The sequence below is a fragment of the Eleutherodactylus coqui genome, unplaced genomic scaffold, assembly GCF_035609145.1.
Source record: "Eleutherodactylus coqui strain aEleCoq1 unplaced genomic scaffold, aEleCoq1.hap1 HAP1_SCAFFOLD_471, whole genome shotgun sequence".
Taxonomy (NCBI): domain Eukaryota; kingdom Metazoa; phylum Chordata; class Amphibia; order Anura; family Eleutherodactylidae; genus Eleutherodactylus; species Eleutherodactylus coqui.
Window position 1 is genome coordinate 27,837 of NW_027102177.1, and position 21,183 is coordinate 49,019.

The 21,183-nt window shown below is 56.6% G+C and overlaps 93 pseudogenes; all 93 read left to right on the top strand.

The window, feature by feature from the left end:
• Positions 1-61: 61 nt before the first annotated feature.
• On the top strand, positions 62-180 carry LOC136598975 (5S ribosomal RNA; annotated as a pseudogene).
• An 80-nt stretch (positions 181-260) lies between these two features.
• LOC136599239 (5S ribosomal RNA) lies at positions 261-379 on the top strand (annotated as a pseudogene).
• Positions 380-459: 80 nt separating this feature from the next.
• Positions 460-578, top strand: LOC136598976 (5S ribosomal RNA; annotated as a pseudogene).
• Positions 579-857: 279 nt separating this feature from the next.
• Positions 858-976, top strand: LOC136598977 (5S ribosomal RNA; annotated as a pseudogene).
• An 80-nt stretch (positions 977-1,056) lies between these two features.
• Positions 1,057-1,175, top strand: LOC136598978 (5S ribosomal RNA; annotated as a pseudogene).
• Positions 1,176-1,255: 80 nt separating this feature from the next.
• Positions 1,256-1,374, top strand: LOC136599231 (5S ribosomal RNA; annotated as a pseudogene).
• Positions 1,375-1,454: 80 nt separating this feature from the next.
• On the top strand, positions 1,455-1,573 carry LOC136598979 (5S ribosomal RNA; annotated as a pseudogene).
• An 80-nt stretch (positions 1,574-1,653) lies between these two features.
• Positions 1,654-1,772, top strand: LOC136598980 (5S ribosomal RNA; annotated as a pseudogene).
• An 80-nt stretch (positions 1,773-1,852) lies between these two features.
• LOC136598981 (5S ribosomal RNA) lies at positions 1,853-1,971 on the top strand (annotated as a pseudogene).
• An 80-nt stretch (positions 1,972-2,051) lies between these two features.
• LOC136598982 (5S ribosomal RNA) lies at positions 2,052-2,170 on the top strand (annotated as a pseudogene).
• Positions 2,171-2,250: 80 nt separating this feature from the next.
• LOC136598984 (5S ribosomal RNA) lies at positions 2,251-2,369 on the top strand (annotated as a pseudogene).
• A 279-nt stretch (positions 2,370-2,648) lies between these two features.
• On the top strand, positions 2,649-2,767 carry LOC136599197 (5S ribosomal RNA; annotated as a pseudogene).
• A 279-nt stretch (positions 2,768-3,046) lies between these two features.
• LOC136598986 (5S ribosomal RNA) lies at positions 3,047-3,165 on the top strand (annotated as a pseudogene).
• An 80-nt stretch (positions 3,166-3,245) lies between these two features.
• Positions 3,246-3,364, top strand: LOC136599137 (5S ribosomal RNA; annotated as a pseudogene).
• Positions 3,365-3,444: 80 nt separating this feature from the next.
• Positions 3,445-3,563, top strand: LOC136599202 (5S ribosomal RNA; annotated as a pseudogene).
• An 80-nt stretch (positions 3,564-3,643) lies between these two features.
• Positions 3,644-3,762, top strand: LOC136598987 (5S ribosomal RNA; annotated as a pseudogene).
• An 80-nt stretch (positions 3,763-3,842) lies between these two features.
• Positions 3,843-3,961, top strand: LOC136598988 (5S ribosomal RNA; annotated as a pseudogene).
• Positions 3,962-4,041: 80 nt separating this feature from the next.
• On the top strand, positions 4,042-4,160 carry LOC136598989 (5S ribosomal RNA; annotated as a pseudogene).
• A 279-nt stretch (positions 4,161-4,439) lies between these two features.
• On the top strand, positions 4,440-4,558 carry LOC136598990 (5S ribosomal RNA; annotated as a pseudogene).
• An 80-nt stretch (positions 4,559-4,638) lies between these two features.
• Positions 4,639-4,757, top strand: LOC136599187 (5S ribosomal RNA; annotated as a pseudogene).
• An 80-nt stretch (positions 4,758-4,837) lies between these two features.
• LOC136599282 (5S ribosomal RNA) lies at positions 4,838-4,956 on the top strand (annotated as a pseudogene).
• An 80-nt stretch (positions 4,957-5,036) lies between these two features.
• LOC136599138 (5S ribosomal RNA) lies at positions 5,037-5,155 on the top strand (annotated as a pseudogene).
• Positions 5,156-5,235: 80 nt separating this feature from the next.
• Positions 5,236-5,354, top strand: LOC136598935 (5S ribosomal RNA; annotated as a pseudogene).
• An 80-nt stretch (positions 5,355-5,434) lies between these two features.
• On the top strand, positions 5,435-5,553 carry LOC136598991 (5S ribosomal RNA; annotated as a pseudogene).
• Positions 5,554-5,633: 80 nt separating this feature from the next.
• Positions 5,634-5,752, top strand: LOC136599033 (5S ribosomal RNA; annotated as a pseudogene).
• Positions 5,753-5,832: 80 nt separating this feature from the next.
• LOC136598992 (5S ribosomal RNA) lies at positions 5,833-5,951 on the top strand (annotated as a pseudogene).
• Positions 5,952-6,031: 80 nt separating this feature from the next.
• LOC136598993 (5S ribosomal RNA) lies at positions 6,032-6,150 on the top strand (annotated as a pseudogene).
• Positions 6,151-6,230: 80 nt separating this feature from the next.
• LOC136598994 (5S ribosomal RNA) lies at positions 6,231-6,349 on the top strand (annotated as a pseudogene).
• Positions 6,350-6,429: 80 nt separating this feature from the next.
• LOC136598997 (5S ribosomal RNA) lies at positions 6,430-6,548 on the top strand (annotated as a pseudogene).
• Positions 6,549-6,628: 80 nt separating this feature from the next.
• Positions 6,629-6,747, top strand: LOC136599189 (5S ribosomal RNA; annotated as a pseudogene).
• An 80-nt stretch (positions 6,748-6,827) lies between these two features.
• On the top strand, positions 6,828-6,946 carry LOC136598998 (5S ribosomal RNA; annotated as a pseudogene).
• An 80-nt stretch (positions 6,947-7,026) lies between these two features.
• Positions 7,027-7,145, top strand: LOC136599226 (5S ribosomal RNA; annotated as a pseudogene).
• Positions 7,146-7,225: 80 nt separating this feature from the next.
• On the top strand, positions 7,226-7,344 carry LOC136598947 (5S ribosomal RNA; annotated as a pseudogene).
• Positions 7,345-7,424: 80 nt separating this feature from the next.
• Positions 7,425-7,543, top strand: LOC136598999 (5S ribosomal RNA; annotated as a pseudogene).
• An 80-nt stretch (positions 7,544-7,623) lies between these two features.
• LOC136599000 (5S ribosomal RNA) lies at positions 7,624-7,742 on the top strand (annotated as a pseudogene).
• Positions 7,743-7,822: 80 nt separating this feature from the next.
• On the top strand, positions 7,823-7,941 carry LOC136599046 (5S ribosomal RNA; annotated as a pseudogene).
• An 80-nt stretch (positions 7,942-8,021) lies between these two features.
• LOC136599001 (5S ribosomal RNA) lies at positions 8,022-8,140 on the top strand (annotated as a pseudogene).
• An 80-nt stretch (positions 8,141-8,220) lies between these two features.
• Positions 8,221-8,339, top strand: LOC136599003 (5S ribosomal RNA; annotated as a pseudogene).
• Positions 8,340-8,419: 80 nt separating this feature from the next.
• On the top strand, positions 8,420-8,538 carry LOC136599165 (5S ribosomal RNA; annotated as a pseudogene).
• An 80-nt stretch (positions 8,539-8,618) lies between these two features.
• On the top strand, positions 8,619-8,737 carry LOC136599004 (5S ribosomal RNA; annotated as a pseudogene).
• An 80-nt stretch (positions 8,738-8,817) lies between these two features.
• LOC136599005 (5S ribosomal RNA) lies at positions 8,818-8,936 on the top strand (annotated as a pseudogene).
• A 277-nt stretch (positions 8,937-9,213) lies between these two features.
• LOC136599006 (5S ribosomal RNA) lies at positions 9,214-9,332 on the top strand (annotated as a pseudogene).
• Positions 9,333-9,412: 80 nt separating this feature from the next.
• LOC136599007 (5S ribosomal RNA) lies at positions 9,413-9,531 on the top strand (annotated as a pseudogene).
• Positions 9,532-9,611: 80 nt separating this feature from the next.
• On the top strand, positions 9,612-9,730 carry LOC136599010 (5S ribosomal RNA; annotated as a pseudogene).
• Positions 9,731-9,810: 80 nt separating this feature from the next.
• On the top strand, positions 9,811-9,929 carry LOC136599139 (5S ribosomal RNA; annotated as a pseudogene).
• An 80-nt stretch (positions 9,930-10,009) lies between these two features.
• LOC136599011 (5S ribosomal RNA) lies at positions 10,010-10,128 on the top strand (annotated as a pseudogene).
• An 80-nt stretch (positions 10,129-10,208) lies between these two features.
• On the top strand, positions 10,209-10,327 carry LOC136599039 (5S ribosomal RNA; annotated as a pseudogene).
• An 80-nt stretch (positions 10,328-10,407) lies between these two features.
• Positions 10,408-10,526, top strand: LOC136599227 (5S ribosomal RNA; annotated as a pseudogene).
• Positions 10,527-10,606: 80 nt separating this feature from the next.
• LOC136599012 (5S ribosomal RNA) lies at positions 10,607-10,725 on the top strand (annotated as a pseudogene).
• A 79-nt stretch (positions 10,726-10,804) lies between these two features.
• On the top strand, positions 10,805-10,923 carry LOC136599013 (5S ribosomal RNA; annotated as a pseudogene).
• Positions 10,924-11,002: 79 nt separating this feature from the next.
• LOC136599014 (5S ribosomal RNA) lies at positions 11,003-11,121 on the top strand (annotated as a pseudogene).
• Positions 11,122-11,201: 80 nt separating this feature from the next.
• Positions 11,202-11,320, top strand: LOC136599015 (5S ribosomal RNA; annotated as a pseudogene).
• Positions 11,321-11,400: 80 nt separating this feature from the next.
• On the top strand, positions 11,401-11,519 carry LOC136599016 (5S ribosomal RNA; annotated as a pseudogene).
• Positions 11,520-11,599: 80 nt separating this feature from the next.
• LOC136599017 (5S ribosomal RNA) lies at positions 11,600-11,718 on the top strand (annotated as a pseudogene).
• Positions 11,719-11,798: 80 nt separating this feature from the next.
• On the top strand, positions 11,799-11,917 carry LOC136599167 (5S ribosomal RNA; annotated as a pseudogene).
• An 80-nt stretch (positions 11,918-11,997) lies between these two features.
• Positions 11,998-12,116, top strand: LOC136599018 (5S ribosomal RNA; annotated as a pseudogene).
• Positions 12,117-12,394: 278 nt separating this feature from the next.
• LOC136599147 (5S ribosomal RNA) lies at positions 12,395-12,513 on the top strand (annotated as a pseudogene).
• An 80-nt stretch (positions 12,514-12,593) lies between these two features.
• Positions 12,594-12,712, top strand: LOC136599020 (5S ribosomal RNA; annotated as a pseudogene).
• An 80-nt stretch (positions 12,713-12,792) lies between these two features.
• LOC136599215 (5S ribosomal RNA) lies at positions 12,793-12,911 on the top strand (annotated as a pseudogene).
• Positions 12,912-12,991: 80 nt separating this feature from the next.
• LOC136599022 (5S ribosomal RNA) lies at positions 12,992-13,110 on the top strand (annotated as a pseudogene).
• An 80-nt stretch (positions 13,111-13,190) lies between these two features.
• Positions 13,191-13,309, top strand: LOC136599023 (5S ribosomal RNA; annotated as a pseudogene).
• An 80-nt stretch (positions 13,310-13,389) lies between these two features.
• LOC136599024 (5S ribosomal RNA) lies at positions 13,390-13,508 on the top strand (annotated as a pseudogene).
• An 80-nt stretch (positions 13,509-13,588) lies between these two features.
• On the top strand, positions 13,589-13,707 carry LOC136599025 (5S ribosomal RNA; annotated as a pseudogene).
• Positions 13,708-13,787: 80 nt separating this feature from the next.
• On the top strand, positions 13,788-13,906 carry LOC136599026 (5S ribosomal RNA; annotated as a pseudogene).
• Positions 13,907-13,986: 80 nt separating this feature from the next.
• Positions 13,987-14,105, top strand: LOC136599027 (5S ribosomal RNA; annotated as a pseudogene).
• An 80-nt stretch (positions 14,106-14,185) lies between these two features.
• LOC136599028 (5S ribosomal RNA) lies at positions 14,186-14,304 on the top strand (annotated as a pseudogene).
• Positions 14,305-14,384: 80 nt separating this feature from the next.
• LOC136599029 (5S ribosomal RNA) lies at positions 14,385-14,503 on the top strand (annotated as a pseudogene).
• An 80-nt stretch (positions 14,504-14,583) lies between these two features.
• LOC136599263 (5S ribosomal RNA) lies at positions 14,584-14,702 on the top strand (annotated as a pseudogene).
• Positions 14,703-14,782: 80 nt separating this feature from the next.
• Positions 14,783-14,901, top strand: LOC136599031 (5S ribosomal RNA; annotated as a pseudogene).
• A 79-nt stretch (positions 14,902-14,980) lies between these two features.
• LOC136599247 (5S ribosomal RNA) lies at positions 14,981-15,099 on the top strand (annotated as a pseudogene).
• Positions 15,100-15,179: 80 nt separating this feature from the next.
• Positions 15,180-15,298, top strand: LOC136599032 (5S ribosomal RNA; annotated as a pseudogene).
• A 278-nt stretch (positions 15,299-15,576) lies between these two features.
• Positions 15,577-15,695, top strand: LOC136599164 (5S ribosomal RNA; annotated as a pseudogene).
• An 80-nt stretch (positions 15,696-15,775) lies between these two features.
• On the top strand, positions 15,776-15,894 carry LOC136599034 (5S ribosomal RNA; annotated as a pseudogene).
• Positions 15,895-15,974: 80 nt separating this feature from the next.
• Positions 15,975-16,093, top strand: LOC136599216 (5S ribosomal RNA; annotated as a pseudogene).
• An 80-nt stretch (positions 16,094-16,173) lies between these two features.
• Positions 16,174-16,292, top strand: LOC136599035 (5S ribosomal RNA; annotated as a pseudogene).
• An 80-nt stretch (positions 16,293-16,372) lies between these two features.
• Positions 16,373-16,491, top strand: LOC136599036 (5S ribosomal RNA; annotated as a pseudogene).
• An 80-nt stretch (positions 16,492-16,571) lies between these two features.
• On the top strand, positions 16,572-16,690 carry LOC136599037 (5S ribosomal RNA; annotated as a pseudogene).
• Positions 16,691-16,770: 80 nt separating this feature from the next.
• Positions 16,771-16,889, top strand: LOC136598983 (5S ribosomal RNA; annotated as a pseudogene).
• An 80-nt stretch (positions 16,890-16,969) lies between these two features.
• Positions 16,970-17,088, top strand: LOC136599038 (5S ribosomal RNA; annotated as a pseudogene).
• Positions 17,089-17,168: 80 nt separating this feature from the next.
• Positions 17,169-17,287, top strand: LOC136599040 (5S ribosomal RNA; annotated as a pseudogene).
• Positions 17,288-17,367: 80 nt separating this feature from the next.
• LOC136599042 (5S ribosomal RNA) lies at positions 17,368-17,486 on the top strand (annotated as a pseudogene).
• A 278-nt stretch (positions 17,487-17,764) lies between these two features.
• Positions 17,765-17,883, top strand: LOC136599043 (5S ribosomal RNA; annotated as a pseudogene).
• Positions 17,884-17,964: 81 nt separating this feature from the next.
• On the top strand, positions 17,965-18,083 carry LOC136599170 (5S ribosomal RNA; annotated as a pseudogene).
• Positions 18,084-18,164: 81 nt separating this feature from the next.
• On the top strand, positions 18,165-18,283 carry LOC136599142 (5S ribosomal RNA; annotated as a pseudogene).
• A 282-nt stretch (positions 18,284-18,565) lies between these two features.
• Positions 18,566-18,684, top strand: LOC136599044 (5S ribosomal RNA; annotated as a pseudogene).
• Positions 18,685-18,765: 81 nt separating this feature from the next.
• Positions 18,766-18,884, top strand: LOC136599045 (5S ribosomal RNA; annotated as a pseudogene).
• Positions 18,885-18,964: 80 nt separating this feature from the next.
• On the top strand, positions 18,965-19,083 carry LOC136599047 (5S ribosomal RNA; annotated as a pseudogene).
• Positions 19,084-19,165: 82 nt separating this feature from the next.
• On the top strand, positions 19,166-19,284 carry LOC136599048 (5S ribosomal RNA; annotated as a pseudogene).
• A 682-nt stretch (positions 19,285-19,966) lies between these two features.
• Positions 19,967-20,086, top strand: LOC136599261 (5S ribosomal RNA; annotated as a pseudogene).
• Positions 20,087-20,166: 80 nt separating this feature from the next.
• Positions 20,167-20,285, top strand: LOC136599211 (5S ribosomal RNA; annotated as a pseudogene).
• An 80-nt stretch (positions 20,286-20,365) lies between these two features.
• Positions 20,366-20,484, top strand: LOC136599219 (5S ribosomal RNA; annotated as a pseudogene).
• An 80-nt stretch (positions 20,485-20,564) lies between these two features.
• On the top strand, positions 20,565-20,684 carry LOC136599244 (5S ribosomal RNA; annotated as a pseudogene).
• An 80-nt stretch (positions 20,685-20,764) lies between these two features.
• LOC136599245 (5S ribosomal RNA) lies at positions 20,765-20,884 on the top strand (annotated as a pseudogene).
• The last annotated feature ends 299 nt before the right edge of the window (positions 20,885-21,183 follow it).

Genomic DNA, 21,183 nt, shown 5'->3' on the forward strand with positions numbered 1-21,183 from the left:
TTCTTTCCGTTTCGGAGGTGCGTTCGCACTGCAGAAAGCCCATAGGAAAGCAGGAGGAGCTGTCAACGGGCATTCTAAGCTGAATGTGCCTGCTCTCGTCAGATCGCGGCCGCCAGCCAGCTTGAGGCCTGGCAAGTACCAGTATGGGTGACCGGCTGGGAATCCCAGGTCCCGTTGACTTTTAAGGCCGTGAGTAGGTTTCTTTCCTTTTCGGAGGTGCGTTCGCACTGCAGAAAGCCCATAGGAAAGGAGGAGGAGCTGTCAACGGGTATTCTAAGCTGAATGTGCCTGCTCTCGTCAGATCGTGGCCGCCAGCCAGCTTGAGGCCTGGCAAGTACCAGTATGGGTGACCGGCTGGGAATCCCAGGTCCCGTTGACTTTTAAAGCCGTGAGTAGGTTTCTTTCCCGTTCGGAGGTGCGTTCGCACTGCAGAAAGCCCATAGGAAAGCAGGAGGAGCTGTCAACGGGCATTCTAAGCTGAATGTGCCTGCTCTCGTCAGATCGCGGCCGCCAGCCAGCTTGAGGCCTGGCAAGTACCAGTATGGGTGACCGGCTGGGAATCCCAGGTCCCGTTGACTTTTAAGGCCGTGAGTAGGTTTCTTTCCTTTTCGGAGGTGCGTTCGCACTGCAGAAAGCCCATAGGAAAGGCAGAGGAGCTGTCAACGGGCATTCTAAGCTGAATGTGACTGCTCTTGTCAGATCGCGGCCGCCAGCCAGCTTGAGGCCTGGCAAGTACCAGTATGGGTGACCGGCTGGGAATCCCAGGTCCCGTTGACTTTTAAGGCCGTGAGTAGGTTTCTTTCCGTTTCGGAGGTGCGTTCGCACTGCAGAAAGCCCATAGGAAAGGCGGAGGAGCTGTCAACGGGCATTCTAAGCTGAATGTGCCTGCTCTCGTCAGATCGCGGCCGCCAGCCAGCTTGAGGCCTGGCAAGTACCAGTATGGGTGACCGGCTGGGAATCCCAGGTCCCGTTGACTTTTAAGGCCGTGAGTAGGTTTCTTTCCGTTTCGGAGGTGCGTTCGCACTGCAGAAAGCCCATAGGAAAGGAGGAGGAGCTGTCAACGGGCATTCTAAGCTGAATGTGCCTGCTCTCGTCAGATCGCGGCCGCCAGCCAGCTTGAGGCCTGGCAAGTACCAGTATGGGTGACCGGCTGGGAATCCCAGGTCCCGTTGACTTTTAAGGCCGTGAGTAGGTTTCTTTCCTTTTCGGAGGTGCGTTCGCACTGCAGAAAGCCCATAGGAAAGGAGGAGGAGCTGTCAACGGGCATTCTAAGCTGAATGTGCCTGCTCTCGTCAGATAGCGGCCGCCAGCCAGCTTGAGGCCTGGCAAGTACCAGTATGGGTGACCGGCTGGGAATCCCAGGTCCCGTTGACTTTTAAGGCCGTGAGTAGGTTTCTTTCCGTTTCGGAGGTGCGTTCGCACTGCAGAAAGCCCATAGGAAAGGAGGGGGAGCTGTCAACGGGCATTCTAAGCTGAATGTGCCTGCTCTCGTCAGATCGCGGCCGCCAGCCAGCTTGAGGCCTGGCAAGTACCAGTATGGGTGACCGGCTGGGAATCCCAGGTCCCGTTGACTTTTAAGGCCGTGAGTAGGTTTCTTTCCTTTTCGGAGGTGCGTTCGCACTGCAGAAAGCCCATAGGAAAGGAGGAGGAGCTGTCAACGGGCATTCTAAGCTGAATGTGCCTGCTCTCGTCAGATCGCGGCCGCCAGCCAGCTTGAGGCCTGGCAAGTACCAGTATGGGTGACCGGCTGGGAATCCCAGGTCCCGTTGACTTTTAAGGCCGTGAGTAGGTTTCTTTCCGTTTCGGAGGTGCGTTCGCACTGCAGAAAGCCCATAGGAAAGGAGGAGGAGCTGTCAACGGGCATTCTAAGCTGAATGTGCCTGCTCTCGTCAGATCGCGGCCGCCAGCCAGCTTGAGGCCTGGCAAGTACCAGTATGGGTGACCGGCTGGGAATCCCAGGTCCCGTTGACTTTTAAGGCCGTGAGTAGGTTTCTTTCCGTTTCGGAGGTGCGTTCGCACTGCAGAAAGCCCATAGGAAAGGAGGAGGAGCTGTCAACGGGCATTCTAAGCTGAATGTGCCTGCTCTCGTCAGATCGCGGCCGCCAGCCAGCTTGAGGCCTGGCAAGTACCAGTATGGGTGACCGGCTGGGAATCCCAGGTCCCGTTGACTTTTAAGGCCGTGAGTAGGTTTCTTTCCTTTTCGAAGGTGCGTTCGCACTGCAGAAAGCCCATAGGAAAGGAGGAGGAGCTGTCAACGGGCATTCTAAGCTGAATGTGCCTGCTCTCGTCAGATCGCGGCCGCCAGCCAGCTTGAGGCCTGGCAAGTACCAGTATGGGTGACCGGCTGGGAATCCCAGGTCCCGTTGACTTTTAAGGCCGTGAGTAGGTTTCTTTCCTTTTCGGAGGTGCGTTCCCATGCAGAAAGCCCATAGGAAAGGAGGAGGAGCTGTCAACGGGCATTCTAAGCTGAATGTGCCTGCTCTCGTAAGATCGCGGCCGCCAGCCAGCTTTGAGGCCTGGCAAGTACCAGTATGGGTGACCGGCTGGGAATCCCAGGTCCCGTTGTCTTTTAAGGCCGTGAGTAGGTTTCTTTCCGTTTCGGAGGTGCGTTTGCACTGCAGAAAGCCTATAGGAAAGGAGGAGGAGCTGTCAACGGGCATTCTAAGCTGAATGTGCCTGCTCTCGTCAGATCGCGGCCGCCAGCCAGCTTGAGGCCTGGCAAGTACCAGTATGGGTGACCGGCTGGGAATCGCAGGTCCCGTTGACTTTTAAGGCCGTGAGTAGGTTTCTTTCCTTTTCGGAGGTGCGTTCGCACTGCAGAAAGCCCATAGGAAAGGAGGAGGAGCTGTCACCAGGCATTCTAAGCTGAATGTGCCTGCTCTCGTCAGATCGCGGCCGCCAGCCAGCTTGAGGCCTGGCAAGTACCAGTATGGGTGACCGGCTGGGAATCCCAGGTCCCGTTGACTTTTAAGGCCGTGAGTAGGTTTCTTTCCTTTTCGGAGGTGCGTTCGCACTGCAGAAAGCCCATAGGAAAGGAGGAGGAGCTGTCAACGGGCATTCTAAGCTGAATGTGCCTGCTCTCGTCAGATCGCGGCCGCCAGCCAGCTTGAGGCCTGGCAAGTACCAGTATGGGTGACCGGCTGGGAATCCCAGGTCCCGTTGACTTTTAAGGCCGTGAGTAGGTTTCTTTCCTTTTCGGAGGTGCGTTCGCACTGCAGAAAGCCCATAGGAAAGGAGGAGGAGCTGTCAACGGGCATTCTAAGCTGAATGTGCCTGCTCTCGTCAGATCGCGGCCGCCAGCCAGCTTGAGGCCTGGCAAGTACCAATATGGGTGACCGGCTGGGAATCCCAGGTCCCGTTGACTTTTAAGGCCGTGAGTAGGTTTCTTTCCTTTTCGGAGGTGCGTTCGCACTGCAGAAAGCCCATAGGAAAGGAGGAGGAGCTGTCAACGGGCATTCTAAGCTGAATGTGCCTGCTCTCGTCAGATTGCGGCCGCCAGCCAGCTTGAGGCCTGGCAAGTACCAGTATGGGTGACCGGCTGGGAATCCCAGGTCCCGTTGACTTTTAAGGCCGTGAGTAGGTTTCTTTCCTTTTCGGAGGTGCGTTCGCACTGCAGAAAGCCCATAGGAAAGGAGGAGGAGCTGTCAACGGGCATTCTAAGCTGAATGTGCCTGCTCTCGTCAGATCGCGGCCGCCAGCCAGCTTGAGGCCTGGCAAGTACCAGTATGGGTGACCGGCTGGGAATCCCAGGTCCCGTTGACTTTTAAGGCCGTGAGTAGGTTTCTTTCCGTTTCGGAGGTGCGTTCGCACTGCAGAAAGCCCATAGGAAAGGAGGAGGAGCTGTCAACGGGCATTCTAAGCTGAATGTGCCTGCTCTCGTCAGATCGCGGCCGCCAGCCAGCTTGAGGCCTGGCAAGTACCAGTATGGGTGACCGGCTGGGAATCCCAGGTCCCGTTGACTTTTAAGGCCGTGAGTAGGTTGCTTTCCTTTTCGGAGGTGCGTTCGCACTGCAGAAAGCCCATAGGAAAGGAGGAGGAGCTGTCAACGGGCATTCTAAGCTGAATGTGCCTGCTCTCGTCAGATCGCGGCCGCCAGCCAGCTTGAGGCCTGGCAAGTACCAGTATGGGTGACCGGCTGGGAATCCCAGGTCCCGTTGACTTTTAAGGCCGTGAGTAGGTTGCTTTCCTTTTCGGAGGTGCGTTTGCACTGCAGAAAGCCCATAGGAAAGGAGGAGGAGCTGTCAACGGGCATTCTAAGCTGAATGTGCCTGCTCTCGTCAGATCGCGGCCGCCAGCCAGCTTGAGGCCTGGCAAGTACCAGTATGGGTGACCGGCTGGGAATCAAAGGTCCCATTGACTTTTAAGGCCGTGAGTAGGTTTCTTTCCGTTTCGGAGGTGCGTTCGCACTGCAGAAAGCCCATAGGAAAGGAGGAGGAGCTGTCAACGGGCATTCTAAGCTGAATGTGCCTGCTCTCGTCAGATCGCGGCCGCCAGCCAGCTTGAGGCCTGGCAAGTACCAGTATGGGTGACCGGCTGGGAATCCCAGGTCCCGTTGACTTTTAAGGCCGTGAGTAGGTTTCTTTCCTTTTCGGAGGTGCGTTCGCACTGCAGAAAGCCCATAGGAAAGGAGGAGGAGCTGTCAACGGGCATTCTAAGCTGAATGTGCCTGCTCTCGTCAGATCGCGGCCGCCAGCCAGCTTGAGGCCTGGCAAGTACCAGTATGGGTGACCGGCTTGGAATCCCAGGTCCCGTTGACTTTTAAGTCTGTGAGTAGGTTTCTTTCCTTTTCGGAGGTGCGTTCGCACTGCAGAAAGCCCATAGGAAAGGAGGAGGAGCTGTCAACGGGCATTCTAAGCTGAATGTGCCTGCTCTCATCAGATCGCGGCCGCCAGCCAGCTTGAGGCCTGGCAAGTACCAGTATGGGTGACCGGCTGGGAATCCCAGGTCCCGTTGACTTTTAAGGCCGTGAGTAGGTTTCTTTCCTTTTCGGAGGTGCGTTCGCACTGCAGAAAGCCCATAGGAAAGGAGGAGGAGCTGTCAACGGGCATTCTAAGCTGAATGTGCCTGCTCTCGTCAGATCGCGGCCGCCAGCCAGCTTGAGGCCTGGCAAGTACCAATATGGGTGACCGGCTGGGAATCCCAGGTCCCGTTGACTTTTAAGGCCGTGAGTAGGTTGCTTTCCTTTTCGGAGGTGCGTTCGCACTGCAGAAAGCCCATAGGAAAGGAGGAGGAGCTGTCAACGGGCATTCTAAGCTGAATGTACCTGCTCTCGTCAGATCGCGGCCGCCAGCCAGCTTGAGGCCTGGCAAGTACCAGTGTGGGTGACCGGCTGGGAATCCCAGGTCCCGTTGACTTTTAAGGCCGTGAGTAGGTTTCTTTCTGTTTCGGAGGTGCGTTCGCACTGCAGAAAGCCCATAGGAAAGGAGGAGGAGCTGTCAACGGGCATTCTAAGCTGAATGTGCCTGCTCTCGTCAGATCGCGGCCGCCAGCCAGCTTGAGGCCTGGCAAGTACCAGTATGGGTGACCGGCTGGGAATCCCAGGTCCCGTTGACTTTTAAGGCCGTGAGTAGGTTTCTTTCCTTTTCGGAGGTGCGTTCGCACTGCAGAAAGCCCATAGGAAAGGAGGAGGAGCTGTCAACGGGCATTCTAAGCTGAATGTGCCTGCTCTCGTCAGATCGCGGCCGCCAGCCAGCTTGAGGCCTGGCAAGTACCAGTATGGGTGACCGACTGGGAATCCCAGGTCCCGTTGACTTTTAAGGCCGTGAGTAGGTTTCTTTCCTTTTCGGAGGTGCGTTCGCACTGCAGAAAGCCCATAGGAAAGGAGGAGGAGCTGTCAACGGGCATTCTAAGCTGAATGTGCCTGCTCTCGTCAGATCGCGGCCGCCAGCCAGCTTGAGGCCTGGCAAGTACCAGTATGGGTGACCGGCTGGGAATCCCAGGTCCCGTTGACTTTTAAGGCCGTGAGTAGGTTTCTTTCCTTTTCGGAGGTGCGTTCGCACTGCAGAAAGCCCATAGGAAAGGAGGAGGAGCTGTCAACGGGCATTCTAAGCTGAATGTGCCTGCTCTCGTCAGATCGCGGCCGCCAGCCAGCTTGAGGCCTGGCAAGTACCAGTATGGGTGACCGGCTGGGAATCCCAGGTCCCGTTGACTTTTAAGGCCGTGAGTAGGTTGCTTTCCTTTTCGGAGGTGCGTTCGCACTGCAGAAAGCCCATAGGAAAGGAGGAGGAGCTGTCAACGGGCATTCTAAGCTGAATGTGCCTGCTCTCGTCAGATCGCGGCCGCCAGCCAGCTTGAGGCCTGGCAAGTACCAGTATGGGTGACCGGCTGGGAATCCCAGGTCCCGTTGACTTTTAAGGCCGTGAGTAGGTTTCTTTCCTTTTCGGAGGTGCGTTCGCACTGCAGAAAGCCCATAGGAAAGGAGGAGGAGCTGTCAACGGGCATTCTAAGCTGAATGTGCCTGCTCTCGTCAGATCGCGGCCGCCAGCCAGCTTGAGGCCTGGCAAGTACCAGTATGGGTGACCGGCTGGGAATCCCAGGTCCCGTTGACTTTTAAGGCCGTGAGTAGGTTTCTTTCCTTTTCGGAGGTGCGTTCGCACTGCAGAAAGCCCATAGGAAAGGAGGAGGAGCTGTCAACGGGCATTCTAAGCTGAATGTGCCTGCTCTCGTCAGATCGCGGCCGCCAGCCAGCTTGAGGCCTGGCAAGTACCAGTATGGGTGACCGGCTGGGAATCCCAGGTCCCGTTTACTTTTAAGGCCGTGAGTAGGTTTCTTTCCTTTTCGGAGGTGCGTTCGCACTGCAGAAAGCCCATAGGAAAGGAGGAGGAGCTGTCAACGGGCATTCTAAGCTGAATGTGCCTGCTCTCGTCAGATCGCGGCCGCCAGCCAGCTTGAGGCCTGGCAAGTACCAGTATGGGTGACCGGCTGGGAATCCCAGGTCCCGTTGACTTTTAAGGCCGTGAGTAGGTTTCTTTCCTTTTCGGAGGTGCGTTCGCACTGCAGAAAGCCCATAGGAAAGGCAGAGGAGCTGTCAACGGGCATTCTAAGCTGAATGTGACTGCTCTCGTCAGATCGCGGCCGCCAGCCAGCTTGAGGCCTGGCAAGTACCAGTATGGGTGACCGGCTGGGAATCCCAGGTCCCGTTGACTTTTAAGGCCGTGAGTAGGTTTCTTTCCGTTTCGGAGGTGCGTTCGCACTGCAGAAAGCCCATAGGAAAGGCGGAGGAGCTGTCAACGGGCATTCTAAGCTGAATGTGCCTGCTCTCGTCAGATCGCGGCCGCCAGCCAGCTTGAGGCCTGGCAAGTACCAGTATGGGTGACCGGCTGGGAATTCCAGGTCCCGTTGACTTTTAAGGCCGTGAGTAGGTTTCTTTCCGTTTCGGAGGTGCGTTCGCACTGCAGAAAGCCCATAGGAAAGGAGGAGGAGCTGTCAACGGGCATTCTAAGCTGAATGTGCCTGCTCTCGTCAGATCGCGGCCGCCAGCCAGCTTGAGGCCTGGCAAGTACCAGTATGGGTGACCGGCTGGGAATCCCAGGTCCCGTTGACTTTTAAGGCCGTGAGTAGGTTTCTTTCCTTTTCGGAGGTGCGTTCGCACTGCAGAAAGCCCATAGGAAAGGAGGAGGAGCTGTCAACGGGCATTCTAAGCTGAATGTGCCTGCTCTCGTCAGATCGCGGCCGCCAGCCAGCTTGAGGCCTGGCAAGTACCAGTATGGGTGACCGGCTGGGAATCCCAGGTCCCGTTGACTTTTAAGGCCGTGAGTAGGTTTCTTTCCTTTTCGGAGGTGCGTTCGCACTGCAGAAAGCCCATAGGAAAGGAGGAGGAGCTGTCAACGGGCATTCTAAGCTGAATGTGCCTGCTCTCGTCAGATCGCGGCCGCCAGCCAGCTTGAGGCCTGGCAAGTACCAGTATGGGTGACCGACTGGGAATCCCAGGTCCCGTTGACTTTTAAGGCCGTGAGTAGGTTTCTTTCCTTTTCGGAGGTGCGTTCGCACTGCAGAAAGCCCATAGGAAAGGAGGAGGAGCTGTCAACGGGCATTCTAAGCTGAATGTGCCTGCTCTCGTCAGATCGCGGCCGCCAGCCAGCTTGAGGCCTGGCAAGTACCAGTATGGGTGACCGGCTGGGAATCCCAGGTCCCGTTGACTTTTAAGGCCGTGAGTAGGTTTCTTTCCTTTTCGGAGGTGCGTTCGCACTGCAGAAAGCCCATAGGAAAGGAGGAGGAGCTGTCAACGGGCATTCTAAGCTGAATGTGCCTGCTCTCGTCAGATCGCGGCCGCCAGCCAGCTTGAGGCCTGGCAAGTACCAGTATGGGTGACCGGCTGGGAATCCCAGGTCCCGTTGACTTTTAAGGCCGTGAGTAGGTTTCTTTCCTTTTCGGAGGTGCGTTCGCACTGCAGAAAGCCCATAGGAAAGGAGGAGGAGCTATCAACGGGCATTCTAAGCTGAATGTGCCTGCTCTCGTCAGATCGCGGCCGCCAGCCAGCTTGAGGCCTGGCAAGTACCAGTATGGGTGACCGGCTGGGAATCCCAGGTCCCGTTGACTTTTAAGGCCGTGAGTAGGTTTCTTTCCTTTTCGGAGGTGCGTTCGCACTGCAGAAAGCCCATAGGAAAGGAGGAGGAGCTGTCAACGGGCATTCTAAGCTGAATGTGCCTGCTCTCGTCAGATCGCGGCCGCCAGCCAGCTTGAGGCCTGGCAAGTACCAGTATGGGTGACCGGCTGGGAATCCCAGGTCCCGTTGACTTTTAAGGCCGTGAGTAGGTTTCTTTCCTTTTCGGAGGTGCGTTCGCACTGCAGAAAGCCCATAGGAAAGGAGGAGGAGCTGTCAACGGGCATTCTAAGCTGAATGTGCCTGCTCTCGTCAGATCGCGGCCGCCAGCCAGCTTGAGGCCTGGCAAGTACCAGTATGGGTGACCGGCTGGGAATCCCAGGTCCCGTTGACTTTTAAGGCCGTGAGTAGGTTTCTTTCCTTTTCGGAGGTGCGTTCGCATGCAGTAAGCCCATAGGAAAGGAGGAGGAGCTGTCAACGGGCATTCTAAGCTGAATGTGCCTGCTCTCGTCAGATCGCGTACGCCTGCCAGCTTGAGGCCTGGCAAGTACCAGTATGGGTGACCGGCTGGGAATCCCAGGTCCCGTTGACTTTTAAGGCCGTGAGTAGGTTTCTTTCCGTTTCGGAGGTGCGTTCGCATGCAGAAAGCCCATAGGAAAGGAGGAGGAGCTGTCAACGGGCATTCTAAGCTGAATGTGCCTGCTCTCGTCAGATCGCGGCCGCCAGCCAGCTTGAGGCCTGGCAAGTACCAGTATGGGTGACCGGCTGGGAATCCCAGGTCCCGTTGACTTTTAAGGCCGTGAGTAGGTTTCTTTCCGTTTCGGAGGTGCGTTCGCACTGCAGAAAGCCCATAGGAAAGGAGGAGGAGCTGTCAACGGGCATTCTAAGCTGAATGTGCCTGCTCTCGTCAGATCGCGGCCGCCAGCCAGCTTGAGGCCTGGCAAGTACCAGTATGGGTGACCGGCTGGGAATCCCAGGTCCCGTTGACTTTTAAGGCCGTGAGTAGGTTTCTTTCCTTTTCGGAGGTGCGTTCGCACTGCAGAAAGCCCATAGGAAAGGAGGAGGAGCTGTCAACGGGCATTCTAAGCTGAATGTGCCTGCTCTCGTCAGATCGCGGCCGCCAGCCAGCTTGAGGCCTGGCAAGTACCAGTATGGGTGACCGGCTGGGAATCCCAGGTCCCGTTGACTTTTAAGGCCGTGAGTAGGTTTCTTTCCTTTTCGGAGGTGCGTTCGCACTGCAGAAAGCCCATAGGAAAGGAAGAGGAGCTGTCAACGGGCATTCTAAGCTGAATGTGCCTGCTCTCGTCAGATCGCAGCCGCCAGCCAGCTTGAGGCCTGGCAAGTACCAGTATGGGTGACCGGCTGGGAATCCCAGGTCCCGTTTACTTTTAAGGCCGTGAGTAGGTTTCTTTCCGTTTCGGAGGTGCGTTCGCACTGCAGAAAGCCCATAGGAAAGGAGGGGGAGCTGTCAACGGGCATTCTAAGCTGAATGTGCCTGCTCTCGTCAGATCGCGGCCGCCAGCCAGCTTGAGGCCTGGCAAGTACCAGTATGGGTGACCGGCTGGGAATCCCAGGTCCCGTTGACTTTTAAGGCCGTGAGTAGGTTTCTTTCCGTTTCGGAGGTGCGTTCGCACTGCAGAAAGCCCATAGGAAAGGAGGAGGAGCTGTCAACGGGCATTCTAAGCTGAATGTGCCTGCTCTCGTCAGATCGCAGCCACCAGCCAGCTTGAGGCCTGGCAAGTACCAGTATGGGTGACCGGCTGGGAATCCCAGGTCCCGTTGACTTTTAAGGCCGTGAGTAGGTTTCTTTCCTTTTCGGAGGTGCGTTCGCACTGCAGAAAGCCCATAGGAAAGGAGGAAGAACTGTCAACGGGCATTCTAAGCTGAATGTGACTGCTCTCGTCAGATCGCGGCCGCCAGCCAGCTTGAGGCCTGGCAAGTACCAGTATGGGTGACCGGCTGGGAATCCCAGGTCCCGTTGACTTTTAAGGCCGTGAGTAGGTTTCTTTCCGTTTCGGAGGTGCGTTCGCACTGCAGAAAGCCCATAGGAAAGGCGGAGGAGCTGTCAACGGGCATTCTAAGCTGAATGTGCCTGCTCTCGTCAGATCGCGGCCGCCAGCCAGCTTGAGGCCTGGCAAGTACCAGTATGGGTGACCGGCTGGGAATCCCAGGTCCCGTTGACTTTTAAGGCCGTGAGTAGGTTTCTTTCCTTTTCGGAGGTGCGTTCGCATGCAGTAAGCCCATAGGAAAGGAGGAGGAGCTGTCAACGGGCATTCTAAGCTGAATGTGCCTGCTCTCGTCAGATCGCGGCCGCCAGCCAGCTTGAGGCCTGGCAAGTACCAGTATGGGTGACCGGCTGGGAATCCCAGGTCCCGTTGACTTTTAAGGCCGTGAGTAGGTTTCTTTCCGTTTCGGAGGTGCGTTCGCATGCAGAAAGCCCATAGGAAAGGAGGAGGAGCTGTCAACGGGCATTCTAAGCTGAATGTGCCTGCTCTCGTCAGATCGCGGCCGCCAGCCAGCTTGAGGCCTGGCAAGTACCAGTATGGGTGACCGGCTGGGAATCCCAGGTCCCGTTGACTTTTAAGGCCGTGAGTAGGTTTCTTTCCGTTTCGGAGGTGAGTTCGCACTGCAGAAAGCCCATAGGAAAGGAGGAGGAGCTGTCAACGGGCATTCTAAGCTGAATGTGCCTGCTCTCGTCAGATCGCGGCCGCCAGCCAGCTTGAGGCCTGGCAAGTACCAGTATGGGTGACCGGCTGGGAATCCCAGGTCCCGTTGACTTTTAAGGCCGTGAGTAGGTTTCTTTCCTTTTCGGAGGTGCGTTCGCACTGCAGAAAGCCCATAGGAAAGGAGGAGGAGCTGTCAACGGGCATTCTAAGCTGAATGTGCCTGCTCTCGTCAGATCGCGGCCGCCAGCCAGCTTGAGGCCTGGCAAGTACCAGTATGGGTGACCGGCTGGGAATCCCAGGTCCCGTTGACTTTTAAGGCCGTGAGTAGGTTTCTTTCCTTTTCGGAGGTGCGTTCGCACTGCAGAAAGCCCATAGGAAAGGAGGAGGAGCTGTCAACGGGCATTCTAAGCTGAATGTGCCTGCTCTCGTCAGATCGCGGCCGCCAGCCAGCTTGAGGCCTGGCAAGTACCAGTATGGGTGACCGGCTGGGAATCCCAGGTCCCGTTGACTTTTAAGGCCGTGAGTAGGTTTCTTTCCGTTTCGGAGGTGCGTTCGCACTGCAGAAAGCCCATAGGAAAGGAGGAGGAGCTGTCAACGGACATTCTAAGCTGAATGTGCCTGCTCTCGTCAGATCGCGGCCGCCAGCCAGCTTGAGGCCTGGCAAGTACCAGTATGGGTGACCGGCTGGGAATCCCAGGTCCCGTTGACTTTTAAGGCCGTGAGTAGGTTTCTTTTCTTTTCGGAGGTGCGTTCGCACTGCAGAAAGCCCATAGGAAAGGAGGAGGAGCTGTCAACGGGCATTCTAAGCTGAATGTGCCTGCTCTCGTCAGATCGCGGCCGCCAGCCAGCTTGAGGCCTGGCAAGTACCAGTATGGGTGACCGGCTGGGAATCCCAGGTCCCGTTGACTTTAAGGCCGTGAGTAGGTTTCTTTCCTTTTCGGAGGTGCGTTCGCACTGCAGAAAGCCCATAGGAAAGGAGGAGGAGCTGTCAACGGGCATTCTAAGCTGAATGTGCCTGCTCTCGTCAGATCGCGGCCGCCAGCCAGCTTGAGGCCTGGCAAGTACAAGTATGGGAGACCGGCTGGGAATCCCAGGTCCCATTGACTTTTAAGGCCGTGAGTAGGTTTCTTTCCTTTTCGGAGGTGCGTTCGCACTGCAGAAAGCCCATAGGAAAGGAGGAGGAGCTGTCAATGGGCATTCTAAGCTGAATGTGCCTGCTCTCGTCAGATCGCGGCCGCCAGCCAGCTTGAGGCCTGGCAAGTACCAGTATGGGTGACCGGCTGGGAATCCCAGGTCCCGTTGACTTTTAAGGCCGTGAGTAGGTTTCTTTCCTTTTCGGAGGTGCGTTCGCACTGCAGAAAGCCCATAGGAAAGGTGGAGGAGCTGTCAACGGGCATTCTAAGCTGAATGTGCCTGCTCTCGTCAGATCGCGGCCGCCAGCCAGCTTGAGGCCTGGCAAGTACCAGTATGGGTGACCGGCTGGGAATCCCAGGTCCCGTTGACTTTTAAGGCCGTGAGTAGGTTTCTTTCCGTTTCGGAGGTGCGTTCGCACTGCAGAAAGCCCATAGGAAAGGAGGAGAAGCTGTCAACGGGCATTCTAAGCTGAATGTGCCTGCTCTTGTCAGATCGCGGCCGCCAGCCAGCTTGAGGCCTGGCAAGTACCAGTATGGGTGACCGGCTGGGAATCCCAGGTCCCGTTGACTTTTAAGGCCGTGAGTAGGTTTCTTTCCTTTTCGGAGGTGCGTTCGCACTGCAGAAAGCCCATAGGAAAGGAGAAGGAGCTGTCAACGGGCATTCTAAGCTGAATGTGCCTGCTCTCGTCAGATCGCGGCCGCCAGCCAGCTTGAGGCCTGGCAAGTACCAGTATGGGTGACCGGCTGGGAATCCCAGGTCCCGTTGACTTTTAAGGCCGTGAGTAGGTTTCTTTCCTTTTCGGAGGTGCGTTCGCACTGCAGAAAGCCCATAGGAAAGGAGGAGGAGCTGTCAACGGGCATTCTAAGCTGAATGTGCCTGCTCTCGTCAGATCGCGGCCGCCAGCCAGCTTGAGGCCTGGCAAGTACCAGTATGGGTGACCGGCTGGGAATCCCAGGTCCCGTTGACTTTTAAGGCCGTGAGTAGGTTTCTTTCCGTTTCGGAGGTGCGTTCGCACTGCAGAAAGCCCATAGGAAAGGAGGAGGAGATGTCAACGGGCATTCTAAGCTGAATGTGCCTGCTCTCGTCAGATCGCGGCCGCCAGCCAGCTTGAGGCCTGGCAAGTACCAGTATGGGTGACCGGCTGGGAATCCCAGGTCCCGTTGACTTTTAAGGCCGTGAGTAGGTTTCTTTCCTTTTCGGAGGTGCGTTCGCACTGCAGAAAGCCCATAGGAAAGGAGGAGGAGCTGTCAACGGGCATTCTAAGCTGAATGTGCCTGCTCTCGTCAGATCGCGGCCGCCAGCCAGCTTGAGGCCTGGCAAGTACCAGTATGGGTGACCGGCTGGGAATCCCAGGTCCCGTTGACTTTTAAGGCCGTGAGTAGGTTTCTTTCCTTTTCGGAGGTGCGTTCGCACTGCAGAAAGCCCATAGGAAAGGAGGAGGAGCTGTCAACGGGCATTCTAAGCTGAATGTGCCTGCTCTCGTCAGATCGCGGCCGCCAGCCAGCTTGAGGCCTGGCAAGTACCAGTATGGGTGACCGGCTGGGAATCCCAGGTCCCGTTGACTTTTAAGGCCGTGAGTAGGTTTCTTTCCTTTTCGGAGGTGCGTTCGCACTGCAGAAAGCCCATAGGAAAGGAGGAGGAGCTGTCAACGGGCATTCTAAGCTGAATGTGCCTGCTCTCGTCAGATCGCGGCCGCCAGCCAGCTTGAGGCCTGGCAAGTACCAGTATGGGTGACCGGCTGGGAATCCCAGGTCCCGTTGACTTTTAAGGCCGTGAGTAGGTTTCTTTCCTTTTCGGAGGTGCGTTCGCACTGCAGAAAGCCCATAGGAAAGGAGGAGGAGCTGTCAACGGGCATTCTAAGCTGAATGTGCCTGCTCTCGTCAGATCGCGGCCGCCAGCCAGCTTGAGGCCTGGCAAGTACCAGTATGGGTGACCGGCTGGGAATCCCAGGTCCCGTTGACTTTTAAGGCCGTGAGTAGGTTTCTTTCCTTTTCGGAGGTGCGTTCGCACTGCAGAAAGCCCATAGGAAAGGAGGAGGAGCTGTCAACGGGCATTCTAAGCTGAATGTGCCTGCTCTCGTCAGATCGCGGCCGCCAGCCAGCTTGAGGCCTGGCAAGTACCAGTATGGGTGACCGGCTGGGAATCCCAGGTCCCGTTGACTTTTAAGGCCGTGAGTAGGTTTCTTTCCGTTTCGGAGGTGCGTTCGCACTGCAGAAAGCCCATAGGAAAGGAGGAGGAGCTGTCAACGGACATTCTAAGCTGAATGTGCCTGCTCTCGTCAGATCGCGGCCGCCAGCCAGCTTGAGGCCTGGCAAGTACCAGTATGGGTGACCGGCTGGGTATCCCAGGTCCCGTTGACTTTTAAGGCCGTGAGTAGGTTTCTTTTCTTTTCGGAGGTGCGTTCGCACTGCAGAAAGCCCATAGGAAAGGAGGAGGAGCTGTCAACGGGCATTCTAAGCTGAATGTGCCTGCTCTCGTCAGATCGCGGCCGCCAGCCAGCTTGAGGCCTGGCAAGTACCAGTATGGGTGACCGGCTGGGAATCCCAGGTCCCGTTGACTTTAAGGCCGTGAGTAGGTTTCTTTCCTTTTCGGAGGTGCGTTCGCACTGCAGAAAGCCCATAGGAAAGGAGGAGGAGCTGTCAACGGACATTCTAAGCTGAATGTGCCTGCTTTCGTCAGATCGCGGCCGCCAGCCAGCTTGAGGCCTGGCAAGTACCAGTATGGGTGACCGGCTGGGAATCCCAGGTCCCGTTGACTTTTAAGGCCGTGAGTAGGTTTCTTTTCTTTTCGGAGGTGCGTTCGCACTGCAGAAAGCCCATAGGAAAGGAGGAGGAGCTGTCAACGGGCATTCTAAGCTGAATGTGCCTGCTCTCGTCAGATCGCGGCCGCCAGCCAGCTTGAGGCCTGGCAAGTACCAGTATGGGTGACCGGCTGGGAATCCCAGGTCCCGTTGACTTTAAGGCCGTGAGTAGGTTTCTTTCCTTTTCGGAGGTGCGTTCGCACTGCAGAAAGCCCATAGGAAAGGAGGAGGAGCTGTCAACGGGCATTCTAAGCTGAATGTGCCTGCTCTCGTCAGATCGCGGCCGCCAGCCAGCTTGAGGCCTGGCAAGTACAAGTATGGGAGACCGGCTGGGAATCCCAGGTCCCATTGACTTTTAAGGCCGTGAGTAGGTTTCTTTCCTTTTCGGAGGTGCGTTCGCACTGCAGAAAGCCCATAGGAAAGGAGGAGGAGCTGTCAATGGGCATTCTAAGCTGAATGTGCCTGCTCTCGTCAGATCGCGGCCGCCAGCCAGCTTGAGGCCTGGCAAGTACCAGTATGGGTGACCGGCTGGGAATCCCCGGTCCCGTTGACTTTTAAGGCCGTGAGTAGGTTTCTTTCCTTTTCGGAGGTGCGTTCGCACTGCAGAAAGCCCATAGGAAAGGTGGAGGAGCTGTCAACGGGCATTCTAAGCTGAATGTGCCTGCTCTCGTCAGATCGCGGCCGCCAGCCAGCTTGAGGCCTGGCAAGTACCAGTATGGGTGACCGGCTGGGAATCCCAGGTCCCGTTGACTTTTAAGGCCGTGAGTAGGTTTCTTTCCGTTTCGGAGGTGCGTTCGCACTGCAGAAAGCCCATAGGAAAGGAGGAGGAGCTGTCAACGGGCATTCTAAGCTGAATGTGCCTGCTCTTGTCAGATCGCGGCCGCCAGCCAGCTTGAGGCCTGGCAAGTACCAGTATGGGTGACCGGCTGGGAATCCCAGGTCCCGTTGACTTTTAAGGCCGTGAGTAGGTTTCTTTCCTTTTCGGAGGTGCGTTCGCACTGCAGAAAGCCCATAGGAAAGGAGAAAGAGCTGTCAACGGGCATTCTAAGCTGAATGTGCCTGCTCTCGTCAGATCGCGGCCGCCAGCCAGCTTGAGGCCTGGCAAGTACCAGTATGGGTGACCGGCTGGGAATCCCAGGTCCCGTTGACTTTTAAGGCCGTGAGTAGGTTTCTTTCCGTTTCGGAGGTGCGTTCGCACTGCAGAAAGCCCATAGGAAAGGAGGAAGAGCTGTCAACGGGCATTCTAAGCTGAATGTGCCTGCTCTCGTCAGATCGCGGCCGCCAGCCAGCTTGAGGCCTGGCAAGTACCAGTATGGGTGACCGGCTGGGAATCCCAGGTCCCGTTGACTTTTAAGGCCGTGAGTAGGTTTCTTTCCGTTTCGGAGGTGCGTTCGCACTGCAGAAAGCCCATAGGAAAGGAGGAGGAGCTGTCAACGGGCATTCTAAGCTGAATGTGCCTGCTCTCGTCAGATCGCGGCCGCCAGCCAGCTTGAGGCCTGGCAAGTACCAGTATGGGTGACCGGCTGGGAATCCCAGGTCCCGTTGACTTTTAAGGCCGTGAGTAGGTTTCTTTCCTTTTCGGAGGTGCGTTCGCACTGCAGAAAGCCCATAGGAAAGGAGGAGGAGCTGTCAACGGGCATTCTAAGCTGAATGTGCCTGCTCTCGTCAGATCGCGGCCACCAGCCAGCTTGAGGCCTGGCAAGTACCAGTATGGGTGACCGGCTGGGAATCCCAGGTCCCGTTGACTTTTAAGGCCGTGAGTAGGTTTCTTTCCGTTTCGGAGGTGCGTTCGCACTGCAGAAAGCCCATAGGAAAGGAGGAGGAGCTGTCAACGGGCATTCTAAGCTGAATGTGCCTGCTCTCGTCAGATCGCGGCCGCCAGCCAGCTTGAGGCCTGGCAAGTACCAGTATGGGTGACCGGCTGGGAATCCCAGGTCCCGTTGACTTTTAAGGCCGTGAGTAGGTTTCTTTCCTTTTCGGAGGTGCGTTCGCACTGCAGAAAGCCCATAGGAAAGGAGGAGGAGCTGTCAACGGGCATTCTAAGCTGAATGTGCCTGCTCTCGTCAGATCGCGGCCGCCAGCCAGCTTGAGGCCTGGCAAGTACCAGTATGGGTGACCGGCTGGGAATCCCAGGTCCCGTTGACTTTTAAGGCCGTGAGTAGGTTTCTTTCCTTTTCGGAGGTGCGTTCGCACTGCAGAAAGCCCATAGGAAAGGAGGAGGAGCTGTCAACGGGCATTCTAAGCTGAATGTGCCTGCTCTCGTCAGATCGCGGCCGCCAGCCAGCTTGAGGCCTGGCAAGTACCAGTATGGGTGACCGGCTGGGAATCCCAGGTCCCGTTGACTTTTAAGGCCGTGAGTAGGTTTCTTTCCTTTTCGGAGGTGCGTTCGCACTGCAGAAAGCCCATAGGAAAGGAGGAGGAGCTTGTCAACGGGCATTCTAAGCTGAATGTGCCTGCTCTCGTCAGATCGCGGCCGCCAGCCAGTTTGAGGCCTGGCAAGTACCAGTATGGGTGACCGGCTGGAATCCAGGTCCCGTTGACTTTTAAGGCCTGTGAGTAGGTTCTTTCCTTTTCGGAGGTGCGTTCGCACTGCAGAAAGCCCATAGGAAAGGAGGAGGAGCTGTCAACGGGCATTCTAAGCTGAATGTGCCTGCTCTCGTCAGATCGCGGCCGCCAGCCAGCTTGAGGCCTGGCAAGTACCAGTATGGGTGACCGGCTGGGAATCCCAGGTCCCGTTGACTTTTAAGGCCGTGAGTTGGTTTCTTTCCGTTTCGGAGGTGCGGTTCGCACTGCAGAAAGCCCATAGGAAAGGAGGAGGAGCTGTCAACGGACATTCTAAGCTGAATGTGCCTGCTCTCGTCAGATCGCGGCCGCCAGCCAGCTTGAGGCCTGGCAAGTACCAGTATGGGTGACCGGCTGGGAATCCCAGGTCCCGTTGACTTTTAAGGCCGGTGAGTAGGTTTCTTTTCTTTTCGGAGGTGCGTTCGCACTGCAGAAAGCCCATAGGAAAGGAGGAGGAGCTGTCAACGGGCATTCTAAGCTGAATGTGCCTGCTCTCGTCAGACCGCGGCCGCCAGCCAGCTTGAGGCCTGGCAAGTACCAGTATGGGTGACCGGCTGGGAATCCCAGGTCCCGTTGACTTTAAGGCCGTGAGTAGGTTTCTTTCCTTTTCGGAGGTGCGTTCGCACTGCAGAAAGCCCATAGGAAAGGAGGAGGAGCTGTCAACGAGCATTCTAAGCTGAATGTGCCTGCTCTCGTCAGATCGCGGCCGCCAGCCAGCTTGAGGCCTGGCAAGTACAAGTATGGGAGAAGACCGGCTGGGAATCCCAGGTCCCAGTTGACTTTTAAGGCCGTGAGTAGGTTTCTTTCCTTTTCGGAGGTGCGTTTCGCACTGCAGAAAGCCATAGGAAAGGAGGAGGAGCTGTCAACGGGCATTCTAAGCTGAATGTGCCTGCTCTCGTCAGATCGCGGCCGCCAGCCAGCTTGAGGCCTGGCAAGTACCAGTATGGGTGACCGGCTGGGAATCCCAGGTCCCGTTGACTTTTAAGGCCGTGAGTAGGTTTCTTTCCTTTTCGGAGGTGCGTTCGCACTGCAGAAAGCCCCATAGGAAAGGAGGAGGAGCTGTCAACGGGCATTCTAAGCTGAATGTGCCTGCTCTCGTCAGATCGCGGCCGCCAGCCAGCTTGAGGCCTGGCAAGTACCAGTATGGGTGACCGGCTGGGAATCCCAGGTCCCGTTGACTTTTAAGGCCGTGAGTAGGTTTCTTTCCTTTTCGGAGGTGCGTTCGCACTGCAGAAAGCCCATAGGAAAGGAGGAGGAGCTGTCAACGGGCATTCTAAGCTGAATGTGCCTGCTCTCGTCAGATCGCGGCCGCCAGCCAGCTTGAGGCCTGGCAAGTACCAGTATGGGTGACCGGCTGGGAATCCCAGGTCCCGTTGACTTTTAAGGCCGTGAGTAGGTTTCTTTCCTTTTCGGAGGTGCGTTCGCACTGCAGAAAGCCCATAGGAAAGGAGGGAGGAGCTTGTCAACGGGCATTCTAAGCTGAATGTGCCTGCTCTCGTCAGATCGCGGCCGCCAGCCAGCTTGAGGCCTGGCAAGTACCAGTATGGGTGACCGGCTGGGAATCCCAGGTCCCGTTGACTTTTAAGGCCGTGTGTAGGTTTCTTTCCTTTTCGGAGGTGCGTTTCGCACTGCAGAAAGCCCATAGGAAAGGAGGAGGAGCTGTCAACGGGCATTCTAAGCTGAATGTGCCTGCTCTCGTCAGATCGCGGCCGCCAGCCAGCTGAGGCCTGGCAAGTACCAGTATGGGTGACCGGCTGGGAATCCCAGGTCCCGTTGAATTTTAAGGCCGTGAGTAGGTTTCTTTTCTTTTCGGAGGTGCGTTCGCACTGCAGAAAGCCCATAGGAAAGGAGGATGGAGCTGTCAACGGGCATTCTAAGCTGAATGTGCCTGCTCTCGTCAGGATCGCGGCCGCCAGCCAGCTTGAGGCCTGGCAAGTACCAGTATGGGTGACCGGCTGGAGAATCCCAGGGTCCCGTTGACTTTTAAGGCCGTGAGTAGGTTTCTTTCCTTTTCGGAGGTGCGTTCGCACTGCAGAAAGCCCATAGGAAAGGAGGAGGAGCTGTCAACGGGCATTCTAAGCTGAATGTGCCTGCCTCTCGTCAGATCGCGGCCGCCAGCCAGCTTGAGGCCTGGCAAGTACAAGAATGGGAGACCGGCTGGGAATCCCAGGTCCCATTGACTTTTAAGGCCGTGAGTAGGTTTCTTTCCTTTTCGGAGGTGCGTTCGCACTGCAGAAAGCCCATAGGAAAGGAGGAGGAGCTGTCAATGGGCATTCTAAGCTGAATGTGCCTGCTCTCGTCAGATCGCGGCCGCCAGCCAGCTTGAGGCCCTGGCAAGTACCAGTATGGGTGACCGGCTGGGAATCCCAGGTCCCGTTGACTTTTAAGGCCGTGAGTAGGTTTCTTTCCTTTTCGGAGGTGCGTTCGCACTGCAGAAAGCCCATAGGAAAGGTGGAGGAGCTGTCAACGGGCATTCTAAGCTGAATGTGCCTGCTCTCGTCAGATCGCGGCCGCCAGCCAGCTTGAGGCCTGGCAAGTACCAGTATGGGTGACCGGCTGGGAATCCAGGGTCCCGTTGACTTTTAAGGCCGTGAGTAGGTTTCTTTCCGTTTCGGAGGTGCGTTCGCACTGCAGAAAGCCCATAGGAAAGGAGGAGGAGCTGTCAACGGGCATTCTAAGCTGAATGTGCCTGCTCTTGTCAGATCGCGGCCGCCAGCCAGCTTGAGGCCTGGCAAGTACCAGTATGGGTGACCGGCTGGGAATCCCAGGTCCCGTTGACTTTTAAAGCCGTGAGTAGGTTTCTTTCCTTTTCGGAGGTGCGTTCGCACTGCAGAAAGCCCATAGGAAAGGAGAAGGAGCTGTCAACGGGCATTCTAAGCTGAATGTGCCTGCTCTCGTCAGATCGCGGCCGCCAGCCAGCTTGAGGCCTGGCAAGTACCAGTATGGGTGACCCGGCTGGGAATCCCAGGTCCCGTTGACTTTTAAGGCCGTGAGTAGGTTTCTTTCCTTTTCGGAGGTGCGTTCGCACTGCAGAAAGCCCATAGGAAAGGAGGAGGAGCTGTCAACGGGCATTCTAAGCTGAATGTGCCTGCTCTCGTCAGATCGCGGCCGCCAGCCAGCTTGAGGCCTGGCAAGTACCAGTATGGGTGACCCGGCTGGGAATCCCAGGTCCCGTTGACTTTTAAGGCCGGTGAGTAGGTTTCTTTCCTTTTCGGAGGTGCGTTCGCACTGAAAGCCCATAGGAAAGGAAGGAGGAGCTGTCAACGGGCATTCTAAGCTGAATGTGCCTGCTCTCGTCAGATCGCGGCCGCCAGCCAGCTTGAGGCCTGGCAAGTACCAGTATGGTGTGACCGGCTGGGAATCCCAGGTCCCATTGACTTTTAAGGCCGTGAGTAGGTTTCTTTCCGTTTCGGAGGTGCGTTCGCACTGCAGAAAGCCCATAGGAAAGGAGGAGGAGCTGTCAACGGGCATTCTAAGCT